Raw genomic sequence first — 27,140 nt, 5'->3', positions numbered from 1 at the left:
TGAGGAAAAAATAAATCAAAATTTAGCACAAAAAGCGATCCTCAAACCTGAAATTGAACAAATACAAAAGAAAAGAGGTGAAAGTATAAGAAATTTTTAATTTAGACCGTGAAAACAAAAAGTAGGGTGCCGAACCTGAAAAATAAAAATATAGACATTACAAAAAAAAATCTTCGAACATCAAGAAGGTACAGACCACAAGCAGCAGGAAAAGTTACCAACACAAGCAGAAGAACCCGCTATCCACACAAGAAGCGGATCCGTTACCAGCAGCAGATCCCGCTAACAGCACCAGCAGCATTTCCCCATTACCAACACCAGCAAAATCTCGGAACAGCAGCGTACGGTAAATAGAAGGTATCCCAGGCAAAAAGTAAGTGTAGAAAAAATTTTCCTACTACACATACACAGATTTATATAACCTAGCGGACCTCTAAAGCATTTCTCGAGAAACCTTTTATGTTCTCATATTTGCTATATAAAATATAAACTCAAAAAAAATCTCTTAATCTCCCAACACAAGCCTCTAAACCGCTAAGATATATAAATCACACAGTTTCAAATACTTACATATATATTTATATACATATATAAACCACGTATATACCCCCTTTGCCTTCCCTTGAATGCCCCTGAAAAAAAAATGATTAAAAACCCCTTATTTACCTCAACAAATTATTAACTCACCCGTACATAGCACATAGCCTCCGTTAGTTTTTCACATCATCCTAGCCCAGCAACAGCCAAAATTTTTGCTTACTTACATATGTATGCAGGCATTTACCAAAGACTTAAATTCGGTTCAATAATATTCGCCTAACGACACTCTTGCCTCATTAGCTTACAAAAAAAATATATAATTTACTTAAATATTTTTACTTGTACTCAGAAGCGCTGGGACAAGTGCATAATTTCACCTCCGTTAAAATACATAATTTGTATACACATATATATTACATATATTCATTTATGCTCAGAAGCGCTGAGAAAAGTGCATAACCTCACCACCTTTAGCATAGCAATTTCGCTCAACTCAATAATTGTAACATACAAATAAACGTACATACACTTGTACTCAGAAGCGCTGAGGCAAGTGCACGAACCCACCCCCGTTAACTTAGCAATTCAGTGCACCTATCTACTTGTACATACATATATATAGTCACTGAAATAAGTGGCGCTAACAAAATGTGCACAATGGGACACAGCAAATAAAATTTGTATCAAAAATACAGTGGGACAAAAACACATAAAAGCGAAGGAAAAATTTTTTATTAATTTTTTCAAAATAAACCCCAACCCCTAAAACAATTATAGAAATATATTCCTAATATACTTTATATAATAAACTAGCTTTCGCATAGTAATATTTTTTGTGTACTCCAAATACGCACCTCGAAAATACCCTCTCGTAAACCTCTGATACACTTCCTGTCGCATACATAAGCGAACATTAGCTTTGAACTCGCAAATCAAAGACCCTCCAACTAGTTTTGTATATTGAGTAACAACCTTCAGCATCAGGATGACCGACGACAAAACAGAGAAACTGTCTGTAACCAAAGGGACTAAGACTCGGAGCAGGTCCAGACAGAAGAAGAAGAATCCTTGAGGAAGTCCCTATTCGAAATAGGAAAACTCGACATGATATGTGACAAATGGTGGAATATCTCTGAGGCAGATCACACCAAACCCGGTTTGCAGACATATATGGAGGAGCTCAACAGACTCGTAATCGCATTAGAACGGTCATACGAAGCAGTACATATGAACGTCACAGATGCCATCGCCCTGTCATCACTGGACGAAAATTATGATAAAGTGATGGAGACCACACTGAACACAAGGACCAGGATGGACGAGCTGCTCGCGCAACTGGAACCGAACCCCATCAGCCAAGGTCTGAACCCTTTTCCTGGTGAAAGGATCCAAGAGATCCAAACCACGATAAATACCTGCATCTCGACTCTAAATTTAAACAACGTCCCCACCAAAAACTGGGATCCCATCCTTATATATTTATGTGCCTCTAAGTTCCCCAATGAAACTCTCGCCTTATGGGAACAATCGCTAGAGTCCAGGAAAGAACTCCCACTCTGGTCGAAAATGGACAAGTTCCTAACGCCGCGCTATGAAGAGGTTGAACGGCTTGGTACGTATCGGCCAAGCAAACCTCGCCACCCAAATTCGAACTTCAACAACCGAGCTTCAACACCCCAAAATAAGTCGAATAACTTCAAAAATAAGTCCCACTCATATCATAGCGAATCGATTCGACAGGCATCCTGTAAATTGTGCAATTCGAATCATTCTATGATGAATTACATAAAATTCAAACAACTCGGTGTCGCAGAGCGAAACAATTTTGTTAAACAAAATCATTATTGCAAAAACTGCTTGGCATTTTCTCATCTGGAGTCCGAGTGCAAGAGCAACTTCAAATGTGTATATTGCCAAAATAGACACCACTCTCTCCTCCACTATCAGACCACTCCATCGGTCAACTCCAACAATCAACTTCTCTCGTCACGTAATAACCAAACAAGGGTTAAACCTCAAGAGCTAAACATCAACGAGGCCCTCTCTACCTCGGCACAAGCCGTGAAGCTCCAAAATAAGGCAGCACAAAATCAAGCCTCCTCAACCTCTCAAAATGAGAATAATGTTCACTCTCACTTCGCGAGCAGCAAGGAAGAAACCTTACTGCCAACCGCGATGGTTCCCATTCTCCACCGAGGAGAAATATTAAAACTCCGCGCACTAATAGACCAAGGCTCCGAAAAAACTTTCGCGTCCTCGCGTATACAAAAACTACTTGGTATAAAAAAAAATAAATGTAAGGCGCGATAACCTCCGAAGAGATCTAAGGCCGAGCTTCTCTTCCAATTTGCATCGCGCTCCTCTTGATTTTCCCTACAAATTGGCCGGAAGGGACCTACATATTTTATGCCGACTCCGAACGGCATCTGCAAGGCAGATGAGTTTTCACTGAGAGCTTTTCATGGCAGAAATACACTCGGAGCGCTTGCCAGTCACTGCCGAGGGGCGACCCCGCTTAGAAAAATTTTCTTCTAATTGAAAAACCTTATTTCTAAAATTTTGATGTTGCTTTGCCCGGGAGTTGAACCCAGGGCATACGGTGTGATAGGCGGAGCACGCTACCATCACACCACGGTGGCCGCCTGGTATACTTGGTATACCCACACAAAAAAGCAGTTACCAAATATCAGGGATGGGCGGACGCGTAGTCCACAATTCAAATAAGACTTGTCTGATGAGTATTTGCTCAGACGACTCAGCAACTCAAATCTCAACTCATGCGATAATCCCGCAGCATTTAACTCACTTCTTGCCATCATTCAAAGCCAAAAACGTTGACTTCCAGAAGTTCTCTTCACTGTCTCTGGCATACCCCAACTGCTTCTCCCCAGCAAGAATTGACATGCTGCTTGGTAGTGATGTAATCCCTCAAATTCTGCTAAACGGCCTGGAAACTAACGTGGCAGGAACTCTTATCGCACAACAAACAATATTTGAATGGATACTCAGTGGTCCGGTTAACGAAGAAACTTCGGCATTCTCCACCCACGTAATTGATAATCCAGATAATTCTCTAAATGAACTGCTCAAAAGATTCTGGGAACAAGAAGAGGTTCCAACTTCCTCATCCATAACAGACGATGATATATTTTACGAGGAGCTGTACAAAAACCCCGCCGTACGGAAAGAAGACGGTAAATACATGGTCAAACTCCCCTTCAAGCAAGGTTTTCCCGAAACTATAGCCACTCTCGACCCGCAGCCCAGCAGCAACATATCAGAGTAGAAAGAACCCTAGAGAAAAAACCAAAGTTGAGAGAAAAGTACTCTGAAGTATTAGAAGAATATTTAACTCTGGACCACATTGAGCCAACTTCACCCCACGAAGTTATTAATAAAGGCAAATACTACTCCTTCTATTTGCCTCACCATGCGGTTATAAAACCCAATAGTAAAACCACAAAGGTACGAGTAGTCTTCAATGCCTCCAAACCAACTCACTCCGGAAAATCATTGAATGACATATTACACACCGGCTCCACACTTCAAAATGACTTAATGCTGATAATCCTACAGTGGCGCCTCGATAAATTTGTTTCCAATGGTGGCATAGAAAAAACGTACCGCCAAATTATCGTCTACCCAGAAGATCAAGATTATCAACGAATCCTCTTTCGTAGATCTTCTAACTCCAAGCTTGAAAATTTCAAGTTAAAGACAGTCACCTTTGGTGTCAACTGGTCACCCTATCTCGCGATCAGAACCCCCCTCCATTTAGCCGACGACACCAAAGAAGAATACCCGTTCGCCTACAATGTACTTCTGCATGAAATATATGTAGATGACATCCTCACCGGCAGATATGAAATACAGTCCACACTCGACTCTATGACCCAAGTCGTCATCGAAAAACGCACTTTCATAAACTTCAAAAAAGGAAAGTGGGAAGAATATAAATCTGCAACAGACAGCAGCTTTGCTGCGCTCCCTATCCCGACTGATGCTCGCCAAGGGGAGCGTGCCTTCCGTAAGGTCATTGAATCCGCCTCGGCACATTTCATTCCCGCCGGGAGAATTCCCGAAATCCGGCCCCACTTCCCGGCGGAGGCCGCGAGCTTAGCGAGGGAACGCGACCTTATAAGACAGCTTGATCCAGGCGACCCCCAAATAAGGGATATAAACCAACGCATCAGATTGCTTGTGGACGAACACAAGCGGGCGAAATGGGAAGAGCACCTAAGAGGTTGTAACCTCTCTACCGGTGTAGGTAAACTTTGGTCCACCGTAAAGTCCCTATCGAATCCGACTAAGCACAAAGACAAAGTTTCCATCGCCTTTGGCGATAAGGTGCTGTCGGATGCGAAAAAATGCGCGAGCGCTTTCTGCCGGCAATATATAATGCATCCTACGGTCGACAAAGATAGGCGGAGAGCCAATAGACACGCAAATAAACACAAACTCAGTGCGTCACCAATTACCATCACCGCTAGAGAGGTTGAGGACGCCATTGGTCGCGCTAAACCATCCAAAGCAGTGGGCCCAGACGGCATAGCCATGCCGATGCTTAAAAACCTAGGGAAATAGGGTTTCAAATATTTAGCGCATGTCTTCAACCTGTCTCTTTCCACCTTTGTCATACCCGAGAAATGGAAAATGGCCAAGGTGGTCCCGCTACTAAAGCCTGGGAAACCAGCTAACGTAGGTGAGTCATATCGTCCGATATCTCTCCTATCGCCAGTGGCAAAGACGCTTGAAGCCATTTTGCTCCCTTATTTCCAAGCACATTTGCAGCTAGCCCCTCATCAGCATGGCTTCAGAAAACTCCATAGCACTACCTCCGCGCTAAATGTCATTAGCACCCAGATAAATTGCGGTTTGAATCAATATCCCCACCATAGAACAGTACTCGTAGCGTTAGACCTATCAAAAGCTTTTGATACGGTCAACCATGGCTCGTTACTGCAAGACCTGGAAGGGTCTACCCTTCCCCCATGTCTTAAAAGGTGGACCGCAAATTATCTGGGTGGTCGGCAGGCATCGGTGCAATTCAGAAACGAAACATCAAAACAAAGGAGAATTAAACAAGGGGTGCCACAGGGTGGTGTCCTATCCCCGCTTTTGTTTAATTTCTACATATCTAAGCTACCTTCACCACCGGAAGGAGTCACAATCGTTTCCTACGCCGATGACTGCACAATAATGGCCACAGGCCCAGGCCCAAAGATCGATGAGCTATGCAATAAAATAAACGGCTATCTCCCTGATCTCTCCAGTTTTTTCGCCACGCGAAACCTGGCATTGTCACCGACTAAATCTTCCGCGACCTTATTTACAACATGGACGCCCCAAATGTCGACCATATTGAACATCCACGTCGATGGCACTACGCTACCGACTGTCCTACACCCCAAAATCTTGGGTGTGACGTTTGATCAGGATCTACATTTTGGTGCGCACGCAACCGCAATTGTTCCAAGAATTCAGAGCCGTAATAAAATCCTCAAATCCCTTGCTGGCAGTACCTGGGGAAAAGATAAAGAAACGCTCTTGACCACATACAAAGCAATTAGCCAGCCGATTACGTGCTACGCGTCACCCATATGGTCGCCAAGCCTAAAAACCACCCACTGGAAGAAACTACAGGCCTGCCAAAATACTGCTCTCAGAATCGCCACGGGCTGTGTTCTTATGTCCCCAGAACACCATCTGCATAATGAGGCGAGAATACTCCTCATCAGGGAGAGAAATGAGATGCTGACCAAACAGTTTCTGTTGAATACCCAGAAACCTGGGCATCCCAACAGACATCTGATTGACGAACCAGCACCGCCTAGGGGCCTAAGGAGTCATCTCCGTAAGCATTTTGAGGAAATACGGCACCTGAGAACCCAGCCGTATGAAGCGGAAAAACACAAGCAGGTCCTTGGTGAACTCCATAGACAGGCGTCGGACCTTTATGTCGGGAATTGCCCGGTGAATCCAGTACTTGAAGAAAAATATCCAGAACTCGCAGAAGAGGAACGCATACTCCCCAGGGAAACACGTGTCACTCTTGCTCAACTTCGTTCTGGATACTGTAACAGGTTAAACTCTTACCTATCCAGAATCAACCCCGACATACAAAATGTATGCCCTGCTTGCAATGTGTCCCCACATGATACCAACCATCTCTTTAATTGTAATGGGGAACCAACGCCTCTAACACCCCTTTCCTTATGGTCCACCCCTGTTGAAACGGCAAGTTTCCTTAGACTCCCGTTAGAGGATATTGATGACAATTTGTGATCGGTCGCGGCTATTAGGTGGGGCGAGCATTGCTACAACAACAACAACCCAAGTCATCGAAGCGCTCAATTCGGGAGGTTTTCCTCTCAGAAAAATAACGGCAAGCCCCCGAAATTACTCGAAGGCATATCCCACTCAGATTTCTTAGACATAGATTTCCTCGAATTCCAGGACTCCAGGTCCACAAAAACGATTGGAATAAGACGGAATGCCCTTACAGATTCCTTCACGTACTCCTACGACCCCAGTCCGCCGAATAATTCGCGGACGAAAAGGCAAATTCTATCGGCGGTAGCGAAACTTTTCGACACGGCAGTATGGCTATCGCCAATTATGATCACAGCAAAAATCCTACTGCAGCAACTATGGATGAAGGAAACTGACTACTGGGATGAAGAAGTCAAACTCCAACAACAACAAAGAAGTCAAAGCCGGCGCCCTTCAAAAGTGGACGGTTTTTCACGAAAGTCTCACGGCAATAAGCGACATAAAAATTCCCCGTTGGGTTCAACTCTCCCCCGGCATACCCACTCAATAACACGTTTTCTCAGACGCCTCTGAAAAAGCCTTCTGCGCCTGTGTATACATAAGAACACAACAATCTCCAAACGTGTACGCTTGTCACCTGCTTGTGGCGAAAAGTAAAGTCGCTCCCTTAAAAACGGTCAGTCTCCCTCGACTGGAACTTTGCGGAGCAGTTCTATCTCAAAATTAATAAAACAAATTCGACTTCAGCTAAAACTAGCACCTTACGAACTAAAGCTATGGGCGGATTCCTCAATAGTGTTAGCATGTCTAGAAAAGCCACCCCATATGTGGAAAACTTACGTTGCAAACCGCATTTCTCAGATCATCATAAATGTAAACAATGCGACTTGGAAACATGTAGCTAGCAATGACAACCCAGCTGATCTAGGAATTCGAGGATGTCGGCCCCAAAGACTTATTCTACTGCCCACTCTGGTGGAACGGACCCGAATGTTTAGCCAAACCCTCTCATTTCTGGCCAAACACCACACCTAAACCGACATTTCCCCTAGAACAGAAACCAATCGTCACTCTTCACACCACTGAAAGCATCGATTTGCTGGAACGCTTCTCCTATGCTCGTACGCTGCGCGTAATGTCCTTCGTCTACCGCTTCATCCATAAGGCAAAAGGACTCTCAATCTCCCCGACAAGCCCGGTTTCTCACGCCGAAATAACACACACAAAGGAACGCCCCATCTTCCAAGTGCAACAAATGTATTATGGAGACACGATTTCACTATTAAAACCATAAGTAAAAACGCTCTCTCTTATCCCTAAATCCCATGCTCGACGCCAAGGGCCTCCTACGCGTGAACGGGCGGCTCAGTAAGGCGCATATGAGCGACAACGAGCGTTACCCTATAATAATTCCGGAAACTTCCAGGTTCTGCATACTGTTTCTCAATTTCCTACACTCAACGCATCTCCATGCAGAAAAACAACTCATGGTCCGAATGGTACAACAAGAATACTACATCCCAATATTAAAGCTCAAAATAAAATCCTGTATTTCTAATTGCAAACCATGTACGGTGTACAAGCAAAAGATGAAGTCACAGATAATGGCTGCTCTGCCAGCGGAAAGGACGACATATACCTTACCATTTCACACAACAGGCGTCGATTTTGCCGGCCCATTTCTCGTCAAGACATCCCCACTACGTCGAGCCTCCCACACAAAGGCTTACGTCTGTGTTTGTCTGCTTCTCTACCAAGGCTGTTCACCAAGAAGGCTGTTCAGATCTAACAAGGGAAGCATTTAGAGCCGCTTTTGCTCACTTCGCCGGTCGCCGTGGCCTCCCTCATAAGATGATGTCAGATAATGGGAAAAAGTTCGTCGGAGCTCAACGAGCACTTCAGAGGAAACTGTCCTCTTTTCTAAGGGAATCCGCCTCGGACATAACCAACAAATACGCTCTGCATGGCCTCTCTTGGCAGTTCATCCCCCCCTACGCTCCTCACATGGGCGGCCTCTGGGAAGCAGCAGTGAAGACCTTCAAATTGCACTTCCATATAGTCGCGGGAAACCATAAATTCTCGTTTGAAGACTAGACTGCTCTCTCCAATGTCCGAGGACCCCCATGATTTACTCGTCTTAACCCCAGGCCACTTTTTGCCCTGCTGTCTCTCCCAGAACCCAATCCCGATAATCTTAGCCTCCTCCACCGAAGGCAAAAACTGAAAGTCCTTCACCATCAGTTCAGCAATCGCTGGAAAAATGAATATTTAAAGGAATTGCATAAGCGACAAAAATGGAAGGCCCAAGAACCCAACGTCAAAGTAGGGGACTTAGTCGTCATTAAAGACGAACTTCCGCACCCCAACGAATGGCGACTAGGTCGAATTTCAAACCTACACGTAGGACCTGACGAGAATGTGCGCGTCGTAGACATTCACACCAGAACGGCACAATTACGCGCAACATTACAAAGATATTTTTACTACCCATGTCATAGCCCCCCTCTCACACACGTCCTGTGCCCTATCCCTCCAAATCTCCTTTCCACCCTTCTCTTTTAATATAACAGCTAATTCCTCAGTTTTCGTTTTCTTTTTCTTTTTTTTCTTTTCTCTCAAATTTCTCCACAGAGCTCATAATGGAGCGCTGAAAATTCAGGCTGTGCTGTCGCCAACACTCATTACGGCATTGCCACGCTTTCTTGGCGATGACGCCAGCGGAGCGACACGAGTCCGTCCGCGTCCATAGGTATTGTATCAATTGCCTGGCCACGTCACACAAGACAGGAGAAAACACGTCGTCCGGGAGTTTAGCACTGCGGCAGGGCCCATCATACCCTACTACATCGTCCGACCACCTCAACGCCGCGTAATCGACGTCCAGCTACACCCTCACCAGAACGCAACAGGAGCTATGAACAACGGCGCAGGGCTTCCCCACGTACGGTCGAGAGGCCAGCCGCGCGCTCGCAGAACCATATGATAGACTCACGCAATCTACCCAAACTCTTCAGCACGGCGGTGACCACGCTCGATAAGCTTCAAGAACTCCTCCATCTCACAACTTCGCAGGCGGGGCGCCATGTTGAAGACATGGGACGGAACTTGATCGAATTGTAACACATCCTACGTGCATACTTACATTCAAACTTATACTTACCTGTAAACCTTTTTATATACATTTTACGTTCATACTTAAATTCAAATTTATACTTACTTGGCGGCCACCGTGGTGTGATGGTAGCGTGCTCCGCCTATCACACCGTATGCCCTGGGTTCAACTCCCGGGCAAAGCAACATCAAAATTTTAGAAATAAGGTTTTTCAATTAGAAGAAGATTTGTCTAAGCGGGGTCGCCCCTCGGCAGTGTTTGGCAAGCGCTCCGAGTGTATTTCTGCCATGAAAAGCTCTCAGTGAAAACTCATCTGCCTTGCAGATGCCGTTCGGAGTCGGCATAAAACATGTAGGTCCCGTCCGGCCAATTTGTATGGAAAATCAAGAGGAGCACGACGCAAATTGGAAGAGAAGCTCGGCCTTAGATCTCTTCGGAGGTTATCGCGCCTTACATTTATTTATTTTTTATTTATACTTACCTGGAATCCTTTTGAATTATATACCTTTCATATTCATACTTACCTTTAAATTTGGATCTACCTAAAATTTATAATTGCCCTGAAATGCATATTTACCTTAAAATTGATACTTACCTTTAAACTTACATTAAATTTCCTATGAAAAATGGATAAACCGCATGCTATAATTTTGGAACCCCCTTAATGTCATAAATTAAAGTACGGTGAACAAATACTGCTTCCTTTGTTTTTACTTACATACATACATACCTATTTACCTACTTAGCAAGCGGTTTAGCGGACGACCAAAAAACTGATGGTAAACAGTTGTCGTTGAGCGCGCGCACATTATTGTATTCATTTTCGATCTTTGTGAACTTGTAATTTAAAAGCCCAAAAAAGTAAATAAAAATTGAGTGATTAAATATTATAAGGTCAACCGCTGTTAAGGTCTTTTGGGGTTTTTATTTAAAAACTCGGGAACGCAGGAAAATTGGATACGCTATCGAATTCCGTAAGCTTCTACCCATAAGTGAAACCCAACTTAATGGGTATAAATCTTTTATGTCAAAAGATACCAATTTGCTGTTCCTTGTTAGCTCTACGGTCTCAAGTCTCTCTATTAGTTCTGTTGTGTTAGCTATTGCATATTCGTTCCTTAGCTCCAGAGTATCTTTCAATATCGTTTTTAAATATCTGAACAGTTTGTAACATGGTGCCGATTTAAAATTAATGATGGGCCTCATTGGCGTGTACGGCTTGCGGATTTTTGGTAGCGCAATCAGTGGAGGAGCCGAAGGTTTCATTTGGACCAATATATGTGCCATTTTAGAATATACTATATTTGTTGCATTTTTATAGCAACTTTGATTTGTTTTTGGTATTCATCTCTGGGATCCTCTCTCATTCTACGACATTTCATTTCCTCTATGAGATCTTCGGTTTTGAATATATAAATCGGCACCATGTTACAAACTGTCCAAATATTTAAAACCTTGTTTACAGGAAACAAAATAATCACACAGGTACAACAGACAAACACACAACAACAAATAAACACAAAACAATTAACACACCAAAACAAAAAACCGACAAAGAAGGTCAAATGACTAAAATCACAGATTTTTACCTACCCCAGTCAGCCACACAAATCGATTAGCAAATCACTCTCGGTTCTGAATGAACAGACAGCACATACACATAACTAAATATACACAAGCATCAATTTGACAATACCTGCACATATACCTACGAACTGTAAATACAGGACAAACGACAACAAGAGATCAGAACAAAACTCGACACTGATGATGGCACAACGTCGAAACCGGTTTGTCTCAAAACCAAATTTGACAAGGGATGACGGAAAATCGTTCCAATATACATCATTTATCCACCCTGTCGGAAAATGAACCAAACAAGATAAGTCAGAAAAAAATTGAGTTAACAAATATCAAAAAATTTAAGCAAAATACACATATACATACATACACAAAATCGTGTGTAACCAAAAACACAAAAGAAAAATCTAAAGTTTACATAAAGGTGTAAAAGAAAAGTTTAAAGGATAAAATTGGGGTGGGGAAAACAAAAAAGGGCAAATTTATACAAGGTTAGGTTAGGTTGAACTGGCCGGTCCATGAGGACCTCACATAGACTGAAAGTGCGTAGTGTTACCAGAAGTTTTCTTTAACGACCAAACTGAAAAACCCTATCAAAAACCAGGACCTATGTTATAAAATAACTCCGTCCTCTTGGCAAATACTAGAAGCTTCCTAGGATTTAAGCCCCTTGCTGCTTCTAGATCTGACAGCTGTATCACTCCTAATAGCTGTAGTCTTAGCCTGGCAAGCGCAGGGCAAGAGTACAGAACGTGCTCGATCGTTTCCTCTTCCAACCCGCACTTCCTACATCTGCTGTCACTGACCAAGCCTAATTTAAAGGCATTTGACGCCAGAAGGCAGTGTCCAGTCAGAATACCCGTCATGAGTCTACAGTCCTCTCTTTTTAATGATAGAAGCAACTTTGTTAGTCTAAGGTTGTAAGACTTTCACATAATCTTCGACACTTTACAGCCCCGCGCTAGAACCCACGCCTTTCCTGCTTGGTCGATCATGTGCACCTCTCTCCTTCGCTTAATTTCGCCCAGTCTAATTGGGACGTCTACGGAAAAAGCTTCAAGGGATGCGCCTTTTTTTAGCTAGTTCATCCGCTTTTTCATTCCCATCTATTCCCATATGCCCTGGGACAAATTTATACAAAAGCAGCTAACAAAAAGTGTTAAAAACAAAAAAAAACCAATAACACACATAAATAATACAAAAATTGTGTGCAAAACAAAACAAAAAATTTAAATTTTATTTAAAACAAAAAAAAAAATTTGGTGAAAAGAACATAGAAAAACTAAAGAATAAATTACTGAAAAAAGTTTGGTGGAAACAGAAACAATTTTTGAGGAAAAAGGAAAAATTCAATGAACAATTGAAAAACAAACAATTATGCATACATTAAACCACATCAAAACAACATCAACATTACAACACAACAAGGAAAGCATCAACACGTAACGAAGAGCACATTACAACAAAGGATAGAGGACAACACAACAACTCACAAGTAACACAATTTAAATTGACAAAATGTCTGAGTAAATACTCTTTCTTACCAAATATATACCCCCATATATATATTTCCTCTGTCTAAATTACGGATCCGAAAAGCTAAAATTCCCCAATTTTATACCTTCCGATCAAAATATCTTATTTGCCTAACCACTGGTAACAAAAGGTACAGTCCCTTCAAAACCCTTATAATTTTGTCAATAAATACATTTGTATTCCCGTACCAATGGAAAATGCACTGCCCGGTTCTATATACCCAAAAAGTTCGTTGCGATAAATATCTACTTAATTATAAAAATATATACGTATATATGTAATATATGTATATACCCACTTAGTTCGGTAATATTGCCCGTGCTACATATTTTTCCAGCGTGAAATTCACCGCTGCTCAATTTACCCTTATACACATACTGTAACGAATTTACTGAAATTCCGCTTATTTGCAATCTTCTTCTAACGTTGGAATCACTAAACTGTTAAGTAAATAACTCCAATATTTAATAATGCAAAATGGCCTTTATTAAAGTACTTCACAATAACACTTATAACTCGCAACTAATAGATTGCTTAAATGAAACTGATAATACTGCTATTGCTCGCTAGATAGCGTCTTAAATCCATCTGATTGTCGCGCCTCTACTGTTGCTGCCTTTTATAGTATTTGGTTTCCTCGTTGACATTTCTAGGCGGTTCTGTTCTAGAATATACTAGTTGCTTATCTGCTATAAGTTTGTCAGCTATAACTACAGATGCACAATTTTTATAGCTTCTCTCACATGCGCGTGTATTTGTGAGCGACACTTCCACGATTATAATTGCATATCTCAGATAAGATACCTGCATGTGTTTGTGCGTTGCTTCTCCGCTGCGTGTACGTACATATGTGTAGACATAATGATTGAATTATTGATGTGCATACAGTCACTGCTTAGCATCGGCTTAGAGATGACAGTACCCCTTAGTGTTGCTAATATTCGTAATACTGCCCTCCACCTAAATCTGATCGTGCCAATCACACAAATCTCTCGATCTAAACGCTGCTAGCATCTCCAAATGAACCACCCTTCTATTTCGTAGTTTCTCAATGGTTTGTATGCGGTAGATGGAATTACTGATCTTCTTCACAACTTTGTACGGGCCTTCCCAACTGCACCAACATTTGGATGGAACACCTGCCCGCCGGCGAGGGTTGTATACAAGTACCAAATCTCCCACCCGGAAACCTTCCGAATTATTGTTCTTGTCGTACCTGTGTTTCATCTTACTACTCATTACCCTGGGCCGTTCCCTCACACTCTGTTGTTTGGCCAATGAACTACTTTGTAGAGCTTGCTCTTGACGGATTGGCTTCACATAATCAGTATCGTTCCGACGTTTCACAACAGTAGTGCGCCCGGCTTGAAACTACCCTCGCATTCTTTCATTAATTTCTGGGAAATTCGTTCCTTCATTTTTGTGCGTCCATTAGGGTTTGTCAATGCCGGTGTTTCTCTCGCCGGCACTTTTGATATCGCTTTATTTGGCCCATTCGATCCATCAACCTTTACCCTTGACTTTCGTGGTCTTTGTTGAGTCTTCTCCACCAGTACCCGATTACTGCTGAACCCTTTCTCCAAACTAAAGTTAAGTGGTATATCCTGGTTCTTATAGCGCATTATCTTTCTCCGCATATCGATCCTGATGTGATGGTCAACTAGGAAGTCCACTCCCAGTATGACTTCATCAACAATCTCCGCCACAATGAATTTGTGTAGAACCATGACCTTTCCAATTAACACCTCACATACCACTTCCCCTTGGACTTGGTTATACTCGCCAGTGACCTTACGCAACCTTGCTCCAGGTAACGGTTTTACTCCCCTGTTGACCAATTCAGATCGGATTAAGGAATGAGATGTGCCCGTATCATCCAGCTTTCCTTCGACGGCAAGACTGCTCAATTTTATTCCAATTTGCGACACAGATATCACAGAACATTCAATAGCTGGGGCAAGTTTTCGTTCTTTACATCTGACACGCTCTTGCTCATCTCCTCCAGCTTTGCGTTTACGGCCGCCCAAATTGTTGGAACTATTAGGACCAAGATCGCAATGACCTGCAATGTGACCGTGCTTCCCGCATTTGAAGCATTTGATAACTCTTTCACTCCGCTTTTGCGATCCTTTCAGCGCCTCCAATATTGCGTCTACCCACTCTGGTCTTTCTACTTCCACACGGCGTGCTTTGAAAACTGGCCTACACAGAAGCGACGCTGTTTCCTGAATAATAGCTTGTGAAATCGTTTCTGCGAATATTGGCTTTGGGTTTATATTTATATTTATTTATATTTATTTATTTGAGTCTTTAAATTTACAAATTTTTACAGACTAGCATAATATTAAGAGTAGAAAGATCTTAAATGACTAATTAGGGTTACATACGAAGAAGTGCAGTCAACACCTGAAGAACTGAAAAACAAATTGAGATCCGCAAAAGCCCTCGCAATAGGCGCGTTTACCGCATAGTTGGTCCTTGAAAAACTAATTTTAAAGGTCTCAAAGTGCCGCAGGTATCTACAGGGAACATTGAACTGAATTTTTTCCAGGAGCGATGGACAATCAACAGCTCCAGAAATTCAGCCAATGATAAACGAGCACGATAAGATGGTTCGTCTATTTACAAGCGTACTCAGTTTAATTAAAAGACATCTCGATTCATATGACGGTAAATGATCAGAAAAATTCAAAGAACGGAGAGCAAAACGTAAAAAAACTTTTTGGACTCTCTCGATGCGATTAGAGGGACTAGTATGGTAGGGTCTCCCAATTATAGCAGCATACTCCAGTCTCGATCTGACAAAAGAGCAATAAAGAGACTTGAGGGTGTGAGGGTTAGTGAAAGCTGAACAATTTCTACGAATGAACGCTAGCATGGCATAAGACCGAGTAATAACGTAGTTGACATGGTTAGCGAAACCAAATTTGGAGTCAAAAAATACACCCAAGTCTTTAATTTCCTCTACGGATTCCAGGGCACAGCCCGCAATACTATATGAAGTCCGTAGAACATTAGCCGATTTAGAAAAAGTCACGTGGAAACACTTTTTGATGTTTAGAGTAAGACGATTTAAACAACACCAGTTTTCAACATTGAGGAGGTCTGATTGCAGCCTTTCAGAGTCACGAGAACTCTTTATGGTGGCGAAAATTTTCAAATCGTCTTCATACAACAAGTATTCCGCAAAAGCGAAGCATGAGCCGATATCATTTATAAATAAAATAAAAAATAGAGGCCCTAGAATACTTCCTTGCGGAACCCCAGAGGAAGCAATGAAGGTCTGGAACGTGGCGTTGTCTATTTCAACAACTTATTGTCTATTTGAAAGATACGACGCAATCCACTGCAAAAATGTGGAATGAAAACCCAATGCCAGAAGCGTAGCCAAGAGTATCTGGTGCGAAACCTTGTCGAAAGCCTTTGAAAAGTCAGTGTATATTGTATCAACTTGCAATCTATTATGAAAAGCGGAAATGCTGTATTCAGAAAAAATAGATAAGTTACTAACAGTGGACCGTTTTGAAACAAATCCGTGCTGATTGTTCGAAATTAGGCCCTTTACTGCAAAAGTATATTTTATCATTTACTATAATCTCAAAAAGTTTGGAAACACATGAGGGCTTCGAAATAGGTCTGTAATTACGAACATCACTTTTGTTACCACTCTTGAATATCGGAGAAATTGAAGTTAGCTTCCAGTCATCCACAAATGTTCCAGTGGCCAGTGAGTTGTTGAAGATAATTGAAAGAGGCTCAGCCAAACACAAGCAGTTTTTCAACAATATGACAGAAAGACCATCTGAGTCCGTCTTAGTAGACAACTTAAGCTTCCCAATACCATTAACCACATCCGTAACGGAAACACGCAAAGATCCAAAATTGAGCGCTGAGTTGCTCATGGAAGGCAAACTCGAGTGGACGCGAGTGTCTGGTTCAAAATTAGAACAAAAAAAATTGGCAAATAGATTCGCAGCATCAACTGCATTGTTTGCAGATTTGTCGTTGAAAAACACCTATTCAAGCACTTGAATGCCTTTACATCGTTTTGAAATTTTGAGTAGTGCGCCGAATCTCCAGTTCTTTTATACTATTTTAAAGATTTGCACTTAACATTCCTCAGATGTTTTAGCCTCTTAGTATGCCAGGGCGTCTTATATGTTTTTTTTCTATATATTGGGATATGCTTCAAGCACAACTCATGAACCTTATTTTTGAAAATATGAAAACAAGATGTGACATCATTATCGCGGAATGAATCACACCAATCAATGCTTAATAATATTTCATTAAGGTATGACATATCGCAAGCGCTAAAGTTGAAATTAATTTCAGGCTTATCTGTAATTTCAGCAAATTCATAAAACTCCAATTGTAGGGAAATAGAAATTTGATGTTTGTCGGTCTGCAGGATTGGTGTGAAGCATTCAGACAATGTGTAGTGAACATTGTTTGAGATGAACACTAAATCTAAAATTCTATTCAGCCTATTATAGAGCCCATTAATTTGTACCAAATCGATACTTAAGAAACTACTTAAGAAGCTCTGAATCTTTACCCTTTCAGTGTATTCCACGGGTGCGTCCGCATTCGCTAAATGTGCCAACCTTTCAACATCCGACGCAAACTCTTGCAATGTTTCACCAGGCCTCTGGAAGCGGTTCAGTAACTCCATTTGGTATATCTGTCTCCTATGCTCAGTTCCGTATCGTCTCTCTAGAGTACCCATCGATGCTTCATAACAGTTCCGTTCGCCCTCTGGAATGGAACGCTGCCATGTCCAAGTTGTGTTTGAAGTCTTCCGAATTTATTCAACAATTCCTCTTCTGACACCAATTGTAACGAATTTACCGAAATTCCGCTTATTTGCAATCTTCTGCTAACTTTCGAATCACTAAACTGTTGAATAAATAACTCCAATATTTAATAATGCAAAATGGCCTTTATTAAAGTACTTCACAATAACACTTATAACTCGCAACTAATAGCTTGCTTAAATGAAACTGATAATACTGCTATTGCTCGCAAGATAGCGTCTTAAATCCAACTGATTTTCGCGCCTCTACTGTCGCTGCCTTTTATAGGTTCTGTTCTAGAATCTGCTAGTTGGTTATCTGCTATAAGTTTCTCAGCTATAACTACAGATGCACAATTTTTATAGCTTCTCTCACATGCGCGTGTATTTGTGAGCAACACTTCAACAATTATAACTGCATATCTCAGATAAGATATATGTATGTGTTTGTGCGTTGCTTCTCCGCTGCGTGTACGTACATATGTGTAGATATAATGATTGAATTATTGATGTGCATACAGTCAGTGCTTAGCATCGGCTTAGAGATGACAGTACCTCTTAGTGTTGCTAATATTCTTAACAATATATTACTAAAATATATTTATAATAAGCCCATAGCAACAAACTGCGCTAAATGTTTGCAACTTTTCCTAAAGTTTATTTTACCGGTGCACCCAAGATAATTTTGTTTACAAATCGACAAGTATATGCACCCATAACACCCACATGCACTTGTATATCTTTTTGCTTAAACCCTCAACAAAGTAAGTGCATGACCATATGTAACTACATAATAGAAGGAAGAAACAAAAGCATATCATCTGTTACATATTGTCATGCATTTACTCTCAAGTGCATTGGCACTGCAGAAAAAAGGTATTGTTGGTACACCACATTTTTTTCCGGAATATATATATCACTCATATATATATATATCTGTGGACGTTTGAAAGAACAACTCAAGTCCAGTTTTTTAATAATAAAGAAACTTTTTTGGGACGGTAAATTCTGTCTAATCGCCGTAATAATATCATGGCTACTTACGGAGATATGAAATCTGTAAAAGCATCTTAACTCAATATTTGTCATAAATGAATTTGCTAAAACAACTTAAGTTACATAAGATAGAAAAGGTAAAAAATATTTGATATAAGTTTCTAACTATCGCTGGGTAAAGCAACTTAAATAAATTCAGGATGCGCCCTTTTTTGTTTAATTTACTTTTGCAAAAGCAACCTAATCCCGCGTAAGGGCTTTTCCGCGTACAGAATATGAAATAATACAAACATAAAAGGAGTTCGGGTCATTTTAAAATTATTAATAAATCAACTCTCGTCGTATCAACACAACTTACCGTCTTGTTAAGAGCATTCTCTGAACATTTTTGGAGTAAAAACGCTTAAAGTATTGATATCACTGGTTTACAGCCAAAATGCACGAGAGACGCCATTATGAAATTCCTATGTAAAATCACCCCCTGATTCCGAAAATTAAGGAAGGAAGCCTGTAGCTTCTTCCAGTGGGTAATCTTTAGGCTTGGCGACCATATGGTGAATAAAACAATAGTGAATCCTTCTGGTGGAGAAGATAGCTATTGATATGTAGAAGCTAAACAGAAGTAGGGATAGGACACCGGTTTGAATGTGAGTTTTTTTGAAGTTATTGCAAAAAGCGTTGAGGATTTTTAATATCTTACGAGGTACCTTCGTACATGTTTCTGAGAATGAAGAATGAGACCTATTCAAACTCAATTTTCACCAGGACAAGACCGCTGAGACTTTGACATACTTTAACATATAATACTTTACCCCTTTTTAGCAGAACTATAATTTTGATTTTATTAAATTTTAAAAATGTTTCTTCCTCTACAGTTCAGCATATCTTTTGCCAACACAGGTTGGCGATATGTTTGCGCAGGACCGTGCCTTCGCGACTTTATAATGAATTTCAATTCCCATCAATGGATATTGCGGCGCGCGATCTGAAAATTAATATACAAGGAATTTGTATAACAAACGAACAACACACACTGAAATAATCTTGGTTAAAAATTATCTAAGAATCTAATAATTTTAAGCTTTTTCCTACGTTAATATTCTAAGCTTTTCATGCTCTGATTAAAAAAAAATATTCAACAATCGCATAAAGTTTGCGAAGATTTTTAAAGCAATTCAATTGCAACGAATTTGTCAATAATTTTTAAACAAACTTTATAAACTAGATGTATAACAAAAAAATATTTTGAATATAAATATTTGCTGATGAATTTAACTGACAGTGCCAATACCATCAACTAAATGGTCCTTATAAATATTGTAATCACATAATTTAAAACAAAATATTACTATGAGTACCTACGTTTATTATTGCAAAATTACGAAAAAAATAAAATAGCATAAAGTACCCTCAATGTAAAATTATTCCACTGAATGCATTCTAAACTAAAAAATTTCAAAACTAAAAAAAATTTAAATCGGTATTTAAGTGTAAATCGATCCATTAAAGCATCGTAAAATAACTTACGTTTTTTGGTAGTTAACGTTATCGTTTAGCCTGGTTTTGTTAAGAATTTTGTTGTTTCTGTGGTATAAATCAACATTCAACACAAAGCTTCTCTGATTATGAGTTGCAATACTTTTTGGTTTAGGTTGCGATATGTAAAATTAAATATTTTTGTACACAGTTCTAAAATGTAAAGGAAAAAAATTTATATTTGTCTATTATTGAAATTATTAAAAAGATTTTGTTATATTAATGATATAGAGAAGCGCCAACACGAATTGTTAAATTGTTCATTTTATGTAAAAAAAATTTTGAAAGTTGCAATTGAAGTCCTGAAAGCTCGCGAATTTCAATTGAAGTTCAAAAAATTACAATTGAAGTTCACAGTTTTCAATAGAAGTTCGGTAAATTATAATTGAAGCTCAGGAATTTCAATTGCAGTTCAGCAAATTACAACTGAAGTTCAGAAAATTACAATTTAAGTTCAATTATAATTCTCTGAACTACAAACAGAAATTCTGAACTTCAATTTTAATTTTCTGAACTACAAATATAAATTCTGAGCTTGAATTTAAATTTTCTGAACTTGAATTGAAATTTTTGAACTTCAGTTGTAACTTTCGAACCTCAATTGCAGCTTTCTGAACTAAAATAAAAAAGGTATAGTATTAAAATTGGCGAATTACAAGTCAACTTACTCAAATTGTGAATTGCCTACTCGCGATTTGATGGTTTACTGCAACCAATAGTTCTGTTAGTTCTTCTCTTTTGTTTTCTATATCATTAATTTATTTATTAAAGTTTCCCTTAACTTTGTATGCATACAATCGCATACAATAAAATTTGTATTTATGGCTCACCAACAAGACTGAAAAACTATTCCTTCCTTATGACTTATAGTTAATAATTTACAACTATTATAAAACAAATGTAAATGGATTTGTATTAAATAAATGTTTTATTTATATAGCAATTTCAGATATAATCCAAGTAAAAAAAGGTCGTAATACTAGTCAAAGGGCGGTCATATTAACGTAAAAATACTGTAAAAATACTCGTAAAGTTACAGGTATATAACTTAAAAAATGACTGCCATTTGACAGTTAACGTGAATGTAAGAACAGTACAGCACTATAGTTTGTTTACATTTCGATAACCTAATACCGTACATGTGTGAGCGGTATGGACAATCACATAAATAGGTACGGCGGAATGGACTGGTCACAAAAGTGCCCGACGCCCTGTACAAATGCTACTTAACGATTTACGTGTTCCACCGACACAGATATTAGTCGTTTTACTGGTCAATTTGCGGGTACATTTTTGCTGGGAAGTTATTATAGTATAGGCGACTGTAGTTCACGTCGGCAAATATTGTCAAACTTAATTGTAGTTCAACATAAAAAACATCAACCCTTGCAAATCCTAATAAACGGGAGTACGTATATATTTATCATTTTGGAACTAACGGCGAAAAAACAAAAGTTTGCAAAAATGCTTTCTTCAATTGTATGGTGAAACTGAACAGAGAATCAAAACTGTTTGTAAATACAAAGTACAACAGGAATAGGTACGGTGGAGTCATTCCCTATGACCGCCGAGGACAGCGTATCCCAGTCAACAAACTAGCAATTGAAAAGCATAATGAAGTTTTGAACTTCATAAACAGTATTCCAAAATATGAAAGTCATACTACCAAGCTCTATTTCCAATGAGACATTAATCTGGCACCGCTTTATAGATTATATAAAGAAAAGAATTATAATCCGGTGTCAGAAACTAAATTTCCGGAGATATTTAAAACTCTAGATATTAAATTTAAAAAGCCCCAGCTTGACTTATGTACTCAATGCGAGATATTACAAGAAAAAATTAAAAACAGAGAATATAGAGGAAAAAGCTGAGATTAAATTATAATTGCAAAAGCACCACGATGCTGCTGATTTAGCCTACATTGTAAGAAAAAGGGACAAAGAACTTTCCCTTCAAGATAAGTCTGTGAAAATGTTTTCTTTTGACCTTCAGCAGTATCTGCCAACTAGTAACTATTCATGATGGTGCAAGCAATAAAGCTAACTGCTATGTTTGGCATGAAACTTTTGCGAAGCGTGGAGCCAATGATATCGGCTCGTGCATTTATAAATGTTTTCTAGGCTTACACAATAATATAAAGCATGTCATTTTGTACAGCGATTCCTGCACTGGTCGGAACCGTAACTCATTTATTTGTGCTATGTTCGGAAAGGTATTGGAAATAATCCTACAATTGAAATGATTGATCACAAATTTCTTGTTGTTGGTCATTAGGGCGGGTCGATTTAAAAATCGCTCATTGCTCTGTGAAAATCGTATTCTAGGGATCAAAATAAGAAACTTTGCCCAAGGAACCATACCTTTAAAACGAATTCTGATGTCCCCCCTTTGGGTCGAACTTTTGGGTAGGGGCAATTTCAATTCTACCTACTGTGTCTTGTGGTGGCTTGAAAAAAACAACACAAGCAATTTTACGATCTGCAATTGTGTCACAGTGATACCTTCATTTTTTAAAACGGTTGAATAAAAAACCCACACAACTATGTTTACGACATGCAAATGCATCACAGTGATGCCTTGGTTTTAAAAGGGGGTTGTAAAAACGCTAATTTCTAATAATTTTTTTTTTATTTCTTTTCTATTACTAAGTTAAATTCATTTTTTCATTTACATATGTTCTGACTAAATAAATTTCTAAAGAGAAAAATAAACTCCAAAAAGAAAAAGCATAGGCATTTCAAAGTGGGATTTTTCAAAATTTTCCCCTACGGCCCTAAGGGGGGGGCCATCAGAATTTGTTTTAGAGGTATGGTTTCTTCGGCAAAGTTTCTTATTTTGTTCCCTAGAATATGATTTTCAAAGAGCAATGGGCGATTTTTTTGCCTCCCCACAAATCGACCCGGCCTATTGGTCATACTCTTCTAGAGTGTGATACAGTTCACGCACAAATAGAAAAGGAGAAAAGAAACTCTTCTATGTCCATTCAGCATCCCCATGATTGGTCTAATTTAATTGCTGCTACAAGCAAAAAGTATTTTACTTAGGACATGAAACAGGAGGATTTCTACAATTTTCATGCATTGATGAAAGACAAATATACCTTGAGAAGCAATAGCAACAATGGTTTGTATTCTATACTATTTTATACTTACTTATATTTATTTAATCTAAAAAAAATTATTTAATCATTATCCGTATTTTTTGGTGAAAAGTTCGAGTGTAAGCTGGTAAGGTGGTTGCGGTATGCTAAAAAGGAACCTGAACTGATACGGTACAAATATTCTCTTGACATGGACGATTCATTAAAGGAGTTGAACATAAGTGAACGATGCAAAAGAAATCAAAACACCGAGCTCTCAAAATATTATACAGGTCTTCTTCCGATTTCTGTAAACAAAAATCGCGATTTACTTGATATGTTGCCATTGATCAAACCAGATCTGCATAATTTTTACCATAATATTAAAGTGGAAGGACAACAGGAAGTTGAAATAGATTGAGATTTGGATGAAGTTGAAGAAAATAACTTATAGTTGAATCAAAGGAAATTGAAACAATTATCAATGAATTATTATATGCATGTACATTTCAAGATTATTGGATAAAATCATTTTATTTTCTTTATTCCTCCAACTGATTATAACTATTATGACGTATTTATTATTTTTTGGATTGTGTACGTATTTTTACTATTTTTTGCAATTGTAACGTTAATCTTAAAGTGAGCCTGAGGGACTCACTCTTCGCATAGTAGGCCTATCGTTTTTAAATTACATGAAAATTTTAATTCGTAAAATGCAGAAAGTTATACTAGGCACTGCATTTTTGAACTGTTGCAAAATTCGAATCCATTGAATGCAAAAAGTCGTAGTAGCCACTGTATTTTTGAACAGATGAAGATATATATATTCAAATTTTTTTATAGTTTTGCAGATTGTGCTCACGTGTATATTTGTAGTTTGTTATTTCTCATTTGTATAAATACGTAATTATATAACTGTGGCAAAATTTTATTTTATGATGGCTTAAAAACGGTTGAATGATTTGGAGTTGGAGGAAATTTTGGAACATTGGGAAGCGGAAGATGAGTCTGATGATGAAGTCAGTGACAACAATGATGATGGTTATAATGATTTCGAAGTGGACCAGATGACTGAAGCATCTGAAGAAGAAGATGAGATATCGGATGAAAACGAAAATGCAAATATTGAAGACGATGAAGCCAACTTCTACGTTGGTAAAGATTCTACTATTTGGAACAAGTCTCCATCACCTTCATCTAAAATTAGATCAACGAATATCCTCAAAGGAAAGGTTGATTCAGTTATTTTACCTCCAGATAAGTAATAGTTATACCAGCGAAAAATGTTATGAATAATTTGTCCTTAATTACTTTATAAACAAAATTTTTTAATGATATGTATTTAAAAATTATATAAATATGATTGGAAACGTTTTGGAATTCGTTACTTCATCTGTACATATAAAATAAATTAGGTTAGGGTTTGTTAGCAGAGATTTATCAAAAAAAAAAAAGAATACTGAAACACACAAACTCGGTTTCAATGCACGTATAATTTCGACTGTAAAAAATTTATACAGTATTTTAATTCACTGACAGAAATTCCAAAGCCAATACAACTAAGTTAAATAAATATTCTAAGTTGTTACCAACTAATAAATAAGCAAAGTAGTTTTATAACACTCCTTCTCAACATATACATATTTAAAATTCAAACGCAAATTACAAATTCAATAAATTCCCATATCTCTTCGAAATTTGCAGTGTTTAATTTTTTGAAAATTTTTAGTTAAATCATATCAGAAATCATATTTTCGGTACACACATATTTTAATTCAATTTCTCCAAGTTTATACATGTTACGAACGTGATAATATTTTATATCAATGTGCTTACTACGAGCGTGGTAAACCGGATTTTTTACCAAATGTTGAGCTCCCTGATTATCGCTGTTGATGATAGTGGGCTCAGTAATTTTGAAACCCATTTCAGCAAGTAGTTTTCTAATATAAATAGCTTCTTTAGCAGCTGATGACAATGCGACATACTCAGCTTCAGTACTGCTTAATGCAACAATGCTCTGCTTCTTTGATTCTCAGCATCAACATAACATACAATTGGCTGACCAGTTTTCAAATCGATTGATCCTTTTAGATAACGCAGAATATGTTTCGCACCTGATTCATGCTCACAATGAGGCTCGACGTTTCTTTGCGACAACTTACAAACGGAATGTAGTATATCTGGCCTTGTAGATATAGCCAAATACATTAAAGCCCCATCAAGGACTGATAATTGGTTGGATTCACTCGTCTACATCCTTCATTGTTACAGCTTACTTGGTACCCTGCAGCTAACGGAGTAACTACGGCCTTACAATCTTGCATATCGTACTGATTCAACAAATCTGCAATATATTTTCTTTGGCACACACTTATGTCTCCTGTGTCACCTTCTCGTTCAATTTCCATGACTAGGAAGTACTTAAGTACACCACCATCTACCACGTCGAATTCTTTTGAAATCTCAGCTTTTATCTCTATCATATCTTCCATTTTTGAACACCCAATAATTAAATCATCAACGTAGACGGCGATGAAGTTATAGTTACCGAGTTCATTTTTCGTATAAAAGCACGGTTCACTTGCGCATGGGGTGAATCTTAATAACATAACAACTTCATAAAATTTCGCGTTCCACTCGCGACCACTACTCTTTAAGCCATAAAGAGCTTTATTCAGCTTTAAGACTTTCTGAGGGTACTTCTTATCTTCAAACAGTTCTGGTTGTTTCATGTAAACGATTTCGCGAAGATCGCTATTCAAATATGCCGCTGACACATCCATTTGTTGCATATGTAACTTATATTTACATGCCAAGCAAACAACAAACGTACTGTCGCATACCTCACGACGGGAGAAACCGTCTCTGTATAATTCACACCATATTTTTGACTACAGCCTTTCGCGCCTAATCGACTTTTAAACCTTTCGATACTACCATCTGGATTTCTTTTAACATCAAAAACCCAATTGTTATTTATCGCCTTTTCGCCTAACGGTAAGTCTACTAATGACCAGGTTTTCTTTTTTACTAACGCATCGTACTCCTTCTGCATCGATGCCCGCCAATATTAAGCATATTCGCTATTCAAAGCTTCATTCACGGTATGTGGAATCTCTATGTCTACTTTATTCGGAAAATTCAGCGCATTTCGTTCCTTTCGAGGACGACCACGATTTCCGGAACGCACAACTCTGGGCCTACCGCGACCATATCTCACTGGCCTCTCGCGATTTATCAGTTCGTCGTCCGCTTCCGAACTCAGTGGATTAGTAGCATCAACTGCTTCATTGTTATGCAACGTTTTGTTTACCTCTGACGACATATCCGAAACATCAAAATCAAGAATATCAGTAGAAATATCTTCATTTACACTCATATACGTCTCTTCAAAAAATATTACGTCTCTGCTTATAATTACGTTGTGTGTCTTTGGGTCCATTAAAGGATATGCCTTAGAAGTTTCGGAATATCCAACCATCACTAATTCTTTGCCTTTTGCATTAAATTTTTTAGAGTGTGTTTAGAGTTTTAGCAACTGCTAATGTACCGAAGACCTTAAAATGTGCTACGCTTGGTTTTTTACGGCGTTTTACCAACAAGTGTTTTTGTTGCAGCCCTATTACGCAAATACGCTGCTGTTGAAACAGCTTCCGCCCAAAAACACTCGTCTAGTCCACTAT

General features: G+C 39.0%; 1 pseudogene; it reads left to right on the top strand.

Annotated features, from left to right (window-relative positions):
* The first annotated feature begins 16,828 nt into the window (after window positions 1-16,828).
* On the top strand, window positions 16,829-24,719 carry LOC137241661 (uncharacterized; annotated as a pseudogene).
* The last annotated feature ends 2,421 nt before the right edge of the window (window positions 24,720-27,140 follow it).

Source organism: Eurosta solidaginis, chromosome 2, assembly GCF_040869045.1.
Source record: "Eurosta solidaginis isolate ZX-2024a chromosome 2, ASM4086904v1, whole genome shotgun sequence".
NCBI lineage: Eukaryota > Metazoa > Arthropoda > Insecta > Diptera > Tephritidae > Eurosta > Eurosta solidaginis.
The sequence above is the reverse complement of the archived record's forward strand: the minus strand, read 5'-3'. Positions and strand labels throughout refer to the sequence as shown.